This window comes from Amblyomma mixtum, chromosome 1, assembly GCF_055824585.1.
Source record: "Amblyomma mixtum isolate Tamu chromosome 1, ASM5582458v1, whole genome shotgun sequence".
In the NCBI taxonomy this organism is placed as follows: Eukaryota; Metazoa; Arthropoda; class Arachnida; order Ixodida; family Ixodidae; genus Amblyomma; species Amblyomma mixtum.
This window is the reverse complement of record NC_143012.1, coordinates 104,538,976-104,549,645: the sequence shown is the minus strand read 5'-3', so window position 1 is coordinate 104,549,645 and position 10,670 is coordinate 104,538,976. Positions and strand designations below refer to the sequence as shown.

Genomic DNA, 10,670 nt, shown 5'->3' with positions numbered 1-10,670 from the left:
CATCATTGGATGACCCCCACCCTTTTTTTTCGTCCGCGGCCGCCCCGGCAGACGCGGTTGGGCCCGGGGTGTTGGGCGTTCGGGGGGATTCCTCGCCTGCCTCTTCGGGGGATGGTTTCACCCGCGCTGTAATTTTTCGACGTAGGAAACCTTTCCGCGATGTATGCGCTACTCCCACTACTTCTAAGACGGCATCTGTGGGGGCCCCCAGGGCTAAGAAAGTCCGTTTCTGTGCGGGGTTGGTGGGTTCACCGTCTCCTAGGCTGGAGAAGTCCATTCCTCCACCTGGGAGCGGCATCACAACGCGTTCTGGCCGCATTCTCCCTCCGCGCTTTTCGCGTCACTCGCCACACGGGCGTGTCCCCCGAGATGTTCGGCCGCGGGTCTTGAGGGAGAGGTCCAGGCGTCCCGTCTGTCCTAGTAAGCAGCCACTTTCGAGTGGGGAGATGTCCAGCCCTCCCCAGGTCTCCTCCGATCCACGTTCCTCCTCGGATGTTGGTGGTTCCTCCGCAGTTCTTCGCCAGAGGTCGGTTTCTTGTCTCTTTCGGCTTGGCAGGCTGGCCCGGGCCGGCCTTCTTGAAGACAGCTCTTCCGATGAGACCACAACTGGCCCTTCCGCAGGTAATTTCCTGCATACTACCTGCCCGGACTGTGGCAGGTCTTTTAGTACAAAAATCGGTCTCGGGGAGCACCGTCGTAGGGAGCACTCGGACCAGTACAATGCCGACATCGTGATATCACGTATAAAGCCTAGATGGTCATTGGAAGAGTCAACTCTTCTAGCCGGATGGAGGTGGACCTCCTACGTGATGGTCCCAAAAACAATATAAATCAACTTCTACACGAGCAGTTCTCTGAGCGCACATTCGATGCAAATAGTTGCACAGGCGTTCTCCAGAGTATAGGGAACTAGTGGAGAAACTTTCACATGAGAGGGGCGTGGGGAGTGAGTTGCCGGATGGTCCAGAGGGGAATGATCTCGATAGTTTGGGAGATGGGGTGGGGGTAGTACCGGAGGTAACTGAACCTAGCATCCGTGACTCACTGGTTGAGGAACTACGGAAGCTCACCGAAAAGAAATGCCCGAGCTCACACAATGCGGGTGAGCTGTGGGCCATAGCGACTGTTCCTGGATAATGGCGATATTGATAGGAAAGTTAATGACTACTTACGGGCTGTGTTCTACAGGGACAACGGTTCATCTGGACCCAGTAGGAGAGATAAATCTACGAAGGACGGAAAGAAGGTCGGCAGGAGGAAGAGAGGAAGGGAATATGCCAAAGTACAATCCCTCTAGAAGAAGAACCAAAGCACCTGTATTCGACAAGTCTTAGACGGCGTGGTGACCTTTGACGTACCAGACAAGACTTTATTCTTATCTTCATGGGCGCAAGTGATGGAGGCTCCAGATAACCTGCCTCCCCTTCCTTCGACAGCAAGTCCCGGCTCTACGGGCAAGTCTCCCTTCGGACCTGTCTCCTCTAAGGAGATCAAAAGGGCATTGCCGGCACTAAACTCAACAGCAGGTCTGGATGGCTTCCGTTTTGGGGATCTGCGAGCAGTTCCTACTGAGGTACTCAAGGTAGTCTTAACTCTTTTGATCTTGACACGCCGCCTTCCAGTCTCTTTGACTGGAGCTCGTACAAGCTTCATACCAAAGGTCCAGAACGCGACGCAGCCGGGTGACTTCCGTCCCCTAACGGTTTCCTCGGTCGTCCTTCGCCTCTTCCATAAGATAATCGCATCAAGACTAGCTGGTCTGCTGGACTTAGATTTTCGGCAAGGAGCTTTCCTGCTCGTCGACGGATGCAGTGAAAAGATCCATATGCTGACCGGGGCCTTGCATGAGGCCAAGAATAAGTTCAGACCTCTATTTATGGCATCCCTTGATATAGCCAAGGCCTTTGATAAGGTCACCCTTACAGCCATACTGGAGGGGCTCGAGAGAAAAGGCCTCGACGAAGACTTTGTTAGATATATTAGGGACTTCCGTACATCCGCAAAAACGGTCCTTACTTTTGAAGAGTCCACGAAGCTGGTCCGACCCTCTCTTGGCGTTCGTCAGGGCGATCCTCTCTCCCCCATGCTGTTCAACGCAGTAGTGGATCTCTGGCTGTCGACATGTGACATCGGGGAGGCGTTCTAAAGTGGAAACCTTGAACTAAACGCCATGGCATTCGCGGATGACCTAGTCGTCTTCTCAACTACGCCACGGGGACAACTCCAGCTGAAGAGTCTTGAGTCTTTTCTTTCAGCCAGGGGCCTCGCCCTTAATCCAAAGAAATGCCTTTCAGTTGCCATAGTTCCTGATGCCAAGGCGAACATCGCTAAGGGTGACAACTCCATTTCCTTCTATGTGGGAGGAGAGAAAATCCCCTCAGCAGGTGCCACCACGAAATGGAAATACCTAGGATTGCAATTTTCGCCCTCGGCTTTGGCCGCTACGGAAATTCTACAAGACATGACGGGCCTCCTGAACAACGTCAACCAGGCACCTCTTAAGCCCCAACAGAGGCTGGTGACTCTACGGCATTACCTTCTTCCTCGATTTTATCACCGCTTGGTGTTGCGGCTGGTTTCTGATAAGTTGCTGCTCAAGATGGACAGGGCGGTTAGGCCTGCTACGCGTCTGTGGTGGCGCCTACCAAAGGACCTACCCCTAGGAGCTTTTTATGCCCAAGTCAAGTACGGCGGTCTGGGGATACATTGTCCACGGACGACTATCCCGGTTCTGAGGAGGCGCAGACTTGAACGGTTACATTCTTCGACCAGTCCCTGCTGCAGGACCATGGCAGATATGGCCTTCATTTCGGATACGATGAAGAGGAATGACAGACTGTGCGTCGTTAAGGGAGAGACGATTCACTCCGGTTCCCTGAACTCAAAATTTTGGAAAAGTCAGCTGTACACCAGCGTAGATGGCGTTGCGTTAAAAGGCTCCGATGATGCTCCAGGATCCACAACTTGGATCGCTGAGGGAACATGTTTGCTCACCGGACGAGATTTCATAGACGTCGTGAAGCTTCATTTCAACGCCCTTCCAACTATTTCCTGGACTAAACGAGGCAGGGATGTGGTTAAACAGTGCAGGGCAGGGTGCAACTCGCCCGATACCATAGGTCATGTCCTCCAAAAGTGTAAGCGCACGGACGGTATCCGCATTCAGAGGCATGACAGCCTCACCAAGTACGTGGCCTCAAGACTCCAAGAGATGGGATACCAGGTGCAATATGCCCCCGTATGAAAGCCTCCGTGGGCAACCGTTTCCCTGACCTAGTCATCACAAGGGATGGCCAGGTCAGTCTTCTGGATGCCCAGGGTGGGGGGGGGGGGGTCCGCTGCCCTGTCGGGAGCTCACGAGGCCAAGGTGAGCAAGTATATGCTCAAAGATCTGATTCAACAAATTTCTCATGGTTCCAATAGGCCCCATATCTCTTCACTGACTTTGTCATACAGGGGGGTCTTGCGCGGGAAACCGTACGTAGAATGGATCCCGTCCGTTGGCGTCATAAAAATGAGCTAAAGATTTTTCTTCACGCAAATAATAAACTGTGGGAGCAAGAAGTGTGGAAAATAGATCATTGCTGAGGATCGTTGAACAATGCCGAGTTGCTGGTAGAAGCAGAAACTGTAATACGAGCAAATTTCTTGCCACAACCGCCGCTCAGCTGCCGCTGCCCGGCCGTTGCGGTCCGGCTTGCCCGCCTGGCGTCCGCTATATAGCTCCGCTGCCGAGCGCACCGCAACAATGACCATATTTTTTGTTGTGAGGCGATGCTGTTCACAGTAAAGCGATGCCAAAAGCAGACATTTTATTATAACCCAGGCTACTTCCGAAGCGCTGCCCACCGCGGCTTCGATGCGAAACAGGCCTAGCGACGACCAGGGCAGCCAGAGAGCAGTGCAGTTCGCCGCCCGGCGCGCCCGCGTCCAGCGCCGTTGCCGAAAGCGCGCTACGTGGGCAGGCATGCTTTGTCGCCGCCCGAGTACAGCCGGCAGTCTTTCTGATAACATCGCTATTTTGTCTTTTCTGGTGCGAACTTCAGTAGCCAAGCAGCGCGCAGGCGCTGGTGTGCGGTGGCAAAGTGTTACACCGGATGTGGGCCGGGCATGAGTCTAGCGGCGCAAAGATCCCAAGCAACCACCGATATCCTTCGGACGGCCGACAGAGGTCTGTTTCGGATGTTCTGTACGTCCGCTGAACATCCGCAAACAGCCGGTAGACGTCCGTCGGCCGTCCGAAAGGTGGCCAAAGGTATACGGTTCGCCCGCCGACGGACGTCCAGTAGAGTACGTCCATTGGCGGATCTTTCTCGAATATTCGCATATATGGTGCATGCGTGCTTTTTTCACTCCGCGCGATGCAATAAAACCAAAAACAATTTGATGCATAGCACGCATATTTTATTGTGGTTGATGATACATCAGCAGAGCAATGGGTTATATTCGGAAAATTTCTTAAATGTGACTCTTCAAATGTGGCAAGCTTGGGACACACATCCGTAATCTTCCCACCCACAGGATTTCTGAAATAAAAAAGAACGCGCCAAACATCAGTCATGTGAAACAAATGGCACAATGCAGCAGCCCAAGTTAAAAACATTGGAACCAATAGAAGTGCTGCAAATATAACAATGCACTTTAACAAACACCTCAATAAGTATAAGGCAATAACAGCTCTCACTTTTCCACACCACATTTGACAATGTATCTGTTCTTTATTTATTCTCATGGGCCTTAGGGCACTAACCTGCGCAGCAGTGTACGCGACTGCGCACAGAAAGCCGCATAGCTTCCGTTGCGAACCACTGCGAACTACACGTGCTACCTATGGTCTGCCTTTCGCGCGTTGTCACTCTTTATACAGGCACAGTGAACCTAGCGATGCCTTAAAAATTAACAAGATGCGATAATACTCCGTCCCGCAACTTTGAAGAGGAGTGGGAATTAGCCGCGCGAGTTGAAGGCTCCCGCAGCTGTGTGATGTAGGCGCCCGAAAGTGTGAGAACAGCACACACTTGTGGAAGCCATCTCCTCGCGCTCACTGCTCCCACTGTCCTGTGAACGAATGTTATATGAGCATGCTGCATTGTCCTAGAAGCAAGTTCCAAGAAGTGTACTGGATACATACCTTCGTAGGCAATCACATGTGCACTAAGCCTTCTTTAAACCAAGGTCGACGCAATACGGGATTCCGGTGTTCCAGAAGAGCTTCAGGGGCTTCCCGTATCTTTCAAATTGCTTAAGTTACATACAACTGCCGTCCACAGACCGAACAAAGCCACATTTTATAATAACAGAGCTATAAAGATCTGCGTGACAACACTACGCGACATATCAACAACAGCGCTACGGAGCCGTACTGATGGATTGGATTGGTCTGACCGCGAATTGACATCTATGATGATGGTGATAGCAGAATGCACGGGAGTTTTGATGCTTACGAAAGGTTTCAATGGCAAGTTTAGCTAGCAAAACAGTGGACATGTCGCGGAACTCCTCTAATTTGGAGAAGTTTTATAAATATAAAACTAGTCATTGAGTTCTTGCAAAATTCTGCAACACCTGCTTCTCCTCTTAGATAAATTTAGCTCGTTGGCGGCTCTTGCACTGCAGGTAGGAGTGGAATTATGGTGTGGAATCGTACCAATTTACAAACGTCTTCGCGCCAAACCCTCCAACTGATGCAAATAAAACAGTATACATACACGAAAGACTCGAATTTTCTGTGAAATAAAAAACGTCCATACTCATGGCCTGGGAAAATACTCGACCTTACATCCTTCGGACGTCCACCTCGTCTCTCATGCGGATATACAAAAGTGGACACTGTTCGTACGTCCGGCGGATGTACGAATACGGATATCCTAAATCGGATTGTGTTCGTACGTCCGATGGACGTCCGATCTAGGCAAAGGACGTTCGGTCTAGCTCGTACGTCCGACGGATATCTGTGGTTGCTTGGGAAGGGCCTGGGTTTTGCTGTGCGTGATTTCAACTTATTAACAGTGCGTTGTCTTCATGGGGCGGGGTGAGAGCATTCAAGGCACATCAACGGATGACGGGCTGCAATGCAGTCCTGATAAAAAGTGATGCCCGTCATGAGGTTGGCGCCGACTAACACTAGTGTACCACTTGCACTTTCTCAGTGGGAATCCGGCAACTCCCTATTACGCGCGTCACTGTTCGGACAAGTTAGTTTGAATTGGCTGATCGCGGCGCAGCTGGTGTGCAGAGCTGCCTCACACGTCCAACGGTGGAGGTAGAAAAGTAGCCTCATGCAGTCTCCCAGCACACCAGCGGCGGGAGGTGGGTGCACCGCAAAAAAAAATAGCCAAATGCCTCGTCATCTAATTAGTGAGGCGCATGAATGGATTAACGAGATTCCCGCTGTCCCTATCTACTTTTAGTGGAGCGGGCGAGGTCACTTTCAACCTCAATCTACTTTCTGTCCCTATCTACTGGGGGGGGGGGGGGGGGGAATCCGACTGTGCGGCCTGCCCGTGGCCCCCCTTGCCACCGGATTCGGCCCGGTGTAGTTTCGGGTACTAGGCTTTGTCCCGGTGCAACGCACAGCGGTGGGTGGATCCGCCGGAATCCACTCTTGGGGTTGCGAATCCCCAGGAAAGGTGCAGCAGACTTTCCGCGACATTGTGAGCGTGTCGCGCCCACGATGCCCTATGCCTGTGTGGGAGGGCAGGTCCGAGAAGGGAGACGGACTGGGCACATGGAATCCGGCTTAAAAGCAGAACTGCTGAGTAGAACGACTCTTTGCTTTTGGCGTGGTCGACCCGGTAGACGCGGTCGGGACTTCGTCGTTTTGCCGTTGGTGCTGGCGCCTCGGTAGACGCGGTTTCGACTTAGCTGTTTTGCCGAGCGACGAGATCGCCCGGGCAGACGCGTCGTTCCAAAATTCGCAAAAATTGAAAGTCACACGGTTCCCTCTCGGTACGAGGGCGTACCACCCAGCCGCGGACGCGTTGGTTTCCGATCACGAAGAGCTCGGTGCCTCGCGGGGGCATGCGGCTGGGCGATCCAAGCTTAGGTTTTGGGGAAGTCGCCCTTGGCCTGAAAGCACGAAAAGAGATGGAGTAAGTAGCAGCAAACTCCGAGGCCAGTAAGCTCCGAAACGCGGGAAAGCCCGGCGGCTATCTGAGTAATGGTTAGTAGACTGGCGAAATCGCAGCGAGCATCGATGCCTGGCCCGGGCACGTGCAGATATACCTTGTGGTAGCACGTGATGTCACTGCGGGCATCAATCGAGACCTCAACCGTGAAAGAGTGGGTGTATGGATTGAGGTTTCACATACTATGCCAGGGCGATCGCTAGGCTTCCCGATCGCCGCGAAAACCGTGAAAGGATGGCTGCAGCGTGTGCGAGTACCGCAGGAGTAAGAGCCGAAGTACCGAACGAGTGCTGCGAAATATCCGTCTCTTAGTACTGTGGGAGGGTCGGGGTGGCGGAACCTGGCTTGGGGGAGGGTATCCCAGTCGAGCCCCTGTAGGATTTTCCCTGTCTCGGACGGTCGGAGATCGCCGGCAAAACGTTCTCTGTGGTGTGGGAGTACGTTCGACGCCGAGGGCCCACAATTGGTGCACTGAGTGCTCGTCCTTCAAGTAGGCCTGAAAAGGAACTCAGGATCGAATCAAGCCAAATCTGGACAAAATCCCTGCTGTCCCCAATTCCAGCTAATTCCCACAACCCAAACCAATTTCCAACTTCCCATTTCCAAACGCCCATCCCATCCCTCTACTTCCCAGGGGAGATCAGGGGAGTCACCCCGGGTCCGCTTCCTCGGTCGTGGGTCGCTAAAGTAGAGCTTTCCCCATTGATTTCTTTCCACCTTCGGGTGGCAAAATCACAATTGCCCTCGGGCCAAATCTTTTATTTTGCTATTGGGCTTATACCCGCGATACATTAGTGGTGCGGGAGAGGCAAATTTTCTTATTAATTTTTGACGCCTCAACTACCATTTGTCCTATCTACTATCATCATCAGCGTCCCCGCCTCGATCGGGTGTGCCTGGGCCGAGCTGGGCGGATTTCTTCAATTTCAAGCCCGAAAACGAGTGAGTGCTGAAATTTCCTTTCACACTCCTCTCTCGCGAAGTGTTAGCGATCATTTTAAAACAAGCCGCGTCCAAATTGGACCAGGAGAACCCAATTTATCATCGAAAACTCGCCCAGAAGCACCACCCAGGACTTAGCCCTAACGGGGTCAAAAAAACGCTTCTGCAGCAAAAGAAAAGCCCACTCGCTGCTCAAATTTTGTCAAATTGTTTCGAAAAACCTTCAAGGAACTCAAATCAACCGAAAAACCAACCTTCGATGGCCGATTAAAAGAACTACAAGTCAAAAACCGCTCCAGGCATACACTCCCGAGGAGCAGGGCGCTCCCATGGGTGCCGGAAGGCATCGAACGGAAACTCTAATAACTCAGCGAAAAATTGAGTGACATCAACTTATAACCACTCGTTGGAAAGGATTCGACAAGGGCTTTTTGAAAATCTAGCCAGTTTCAGAGTTTCTGCAGCGGAAAAGTGTTTTTCACCGGCCCTTGGTAAGAGATTCAGCACAGGGTTGCTCGAACTTCGTGTATCACATGGTGGCCAGGTTTTCGTGAAACAACGGCGGAAGAGACAAAGGAAAAAAACACCAAAGCATTGATTATCTGTGCAAAAGACGCAACACCGAAAGAGCTCATGAACCTGCTCAAGACCCAGGTAGATCCAGTGGATCTCCAGTTGAGAGACACCACTGTGAGACCCGGCAGAGAAGGTGTGATAGTTGTATCATCGCATTCACCTTCATTAGACATTTTGAAGAAGCACATTAACGAAACAGAATAACTACGTCGACTTGAAGTCAAACAACACAAAGGACGAAGGTTCGAGTTTAAGATCGTAGGAGTAGAGGAAGACACCGAAATGGAAAGCTTTGCCAAGAGAGTGATTGACCAGAATGGTCTAGAACTGGAGGAGGAAGACTTGGAAATGAAAACAAGCTGGCATGGAAAAAACGGAAAAACAGTCATAATTGCAGTAAGCAAGAAAGGCTTCATCACGTTGAAAGAAAGGACTCATGTAGCTATCGGTTGGACAAGGTGTCCAATCTATGACAACATCAGAGTACCCAGATGCACTAAGTGTCCAAGCTTGAACCATGGGGCCTTTGAATGCAGGCAAGAACCAAGATGCACTCATTGTTCCAGGGCTGGACATGGAGCAACGGATTGCCAAAATGAAGCATCATGTCTGTTATGCAGGAATGCGGGAAGGTCAGAAGACGAGGCAGCACACTCAATGTTAAGCACGAGCTGCCCAACATTACAGCTAAGAGCCCAGGAGGAAAAAGACACGATCCTGCAGAGGCTAAACTGAACACCCAGCAACCAATATGGCAGGGCACCATCTGGAACGAAATACAAAAGAAAGACAAGTGAGAGAGAACCAAGAAGACATTGAAACGAACATCAACATAATCCAAGCAAACTTAGGCAGATCTTTTAAAGCAAATCAGACGTTACAAGATTATCAGGACGAGAATCATCAAGCCATATCTGTTATACAAGAGCCATATCATCTAAATAGCAAAATTATCCCTTTTCATATAAACATAAAATAATCGCAGATGGAAATAATCCGAAAATCGCAACAGTTGTCCAAGACGACGATATACAAGTTTTCCCGATAGTAGTAAAGCCATGCTTAGTAGTAACCAAAGTTGCTAAAGCTGATGAGAGAATAGTAATAGTTAATGCATATTGCCCACCTAACGATGACATTATTCCCCACTTAAACGAAATAGAGCAAATAATAATTAAACACAATCAGGAAAAACTTTTAATAATGGGCGACTTTAATGCAAAAAATAGAATATGGGGAAGTAGGGAGAACGATGAAAAGGGAGAAATTTTTGAACTTATTACTAGAAATAGTCTTTTGCTACTTAACGACTGTAATTCAGCACCAACATTTAAAACATCAAGAGCAAAAGGATGGATCGACCTAACAATAACGAATCAGGCATTGCACCAGAAGATTTCTAAATGGGAAGTATTAAAAGAAGTAAATTATAGTGACCATAGATATATTCGAACATCCATTGCAAATGTGAAACAAGTAATATCATATCATATAACTTTGAAGGCAAACCAGAAAATCCTAGACAGATTAAGTAAAGATCCATGGTTCAAAGGACCATTCAGTCTCACAACGTCTGAGATAGACGAAAACAGAAAAATTTTACGAAAAAATCGAAACATTACAAGAAAAACATAAAACAAAATTGAAGGAGAGTAAACACAAGTTGAACTCATGGTGGTGCACGGACTTAGAAGTTGAACGGAAAAGAGTACGAGCAATGCGAAAAAGATACCAAAAGGCGACAGGAGAAATAAGGCAAACATTCAAAAAGCTGTACTGTGAGGAACGCACAGTGTACAATAACATGTTGAGCACAGCCAAAAAGAAGAGTTGGGACAGATTATGCGAAAAAGTGGAGAAAAATCCATTTTCGCTTCCATATAAAATTGTAAAGAAACAATTAAAAATACCAGGCATAATATCAAGTTTAACAAAACAAGATGGTGAACAAACACAAGATGTAGAGGAAACCATACATTACATCTTAAACGCACTCTTTGAGACGGAGAAAGTCACGGAAGCGGA

The 10,670-nt window shown here is 49.7% G+C and overlaps 1 long non-coding RNA gene across 1 annotated transcript; it reads right to left on the bottom strand.

Moving 5' to 3' along the window:
- Positions 1–4,379: 4,379 nt before the first annotated feature.
- LOC149367397 (uncharacterized) lies at positions 4,380–5,218 on the bottom strand. Its single transcript, XR_016287034.1, has 2 exons — positions 5,132–5,218; positions 4,380–4,526 (listed from the first exon to the last, which is right to left on the bottom strand). It is a non-coding gene; the product is annotated as an uncharacterized LOC149367397 (long non-coding RNA).
- Between the last annotated feature and the right edge of the window lie 5,452 nt (positions 5,219–10,670).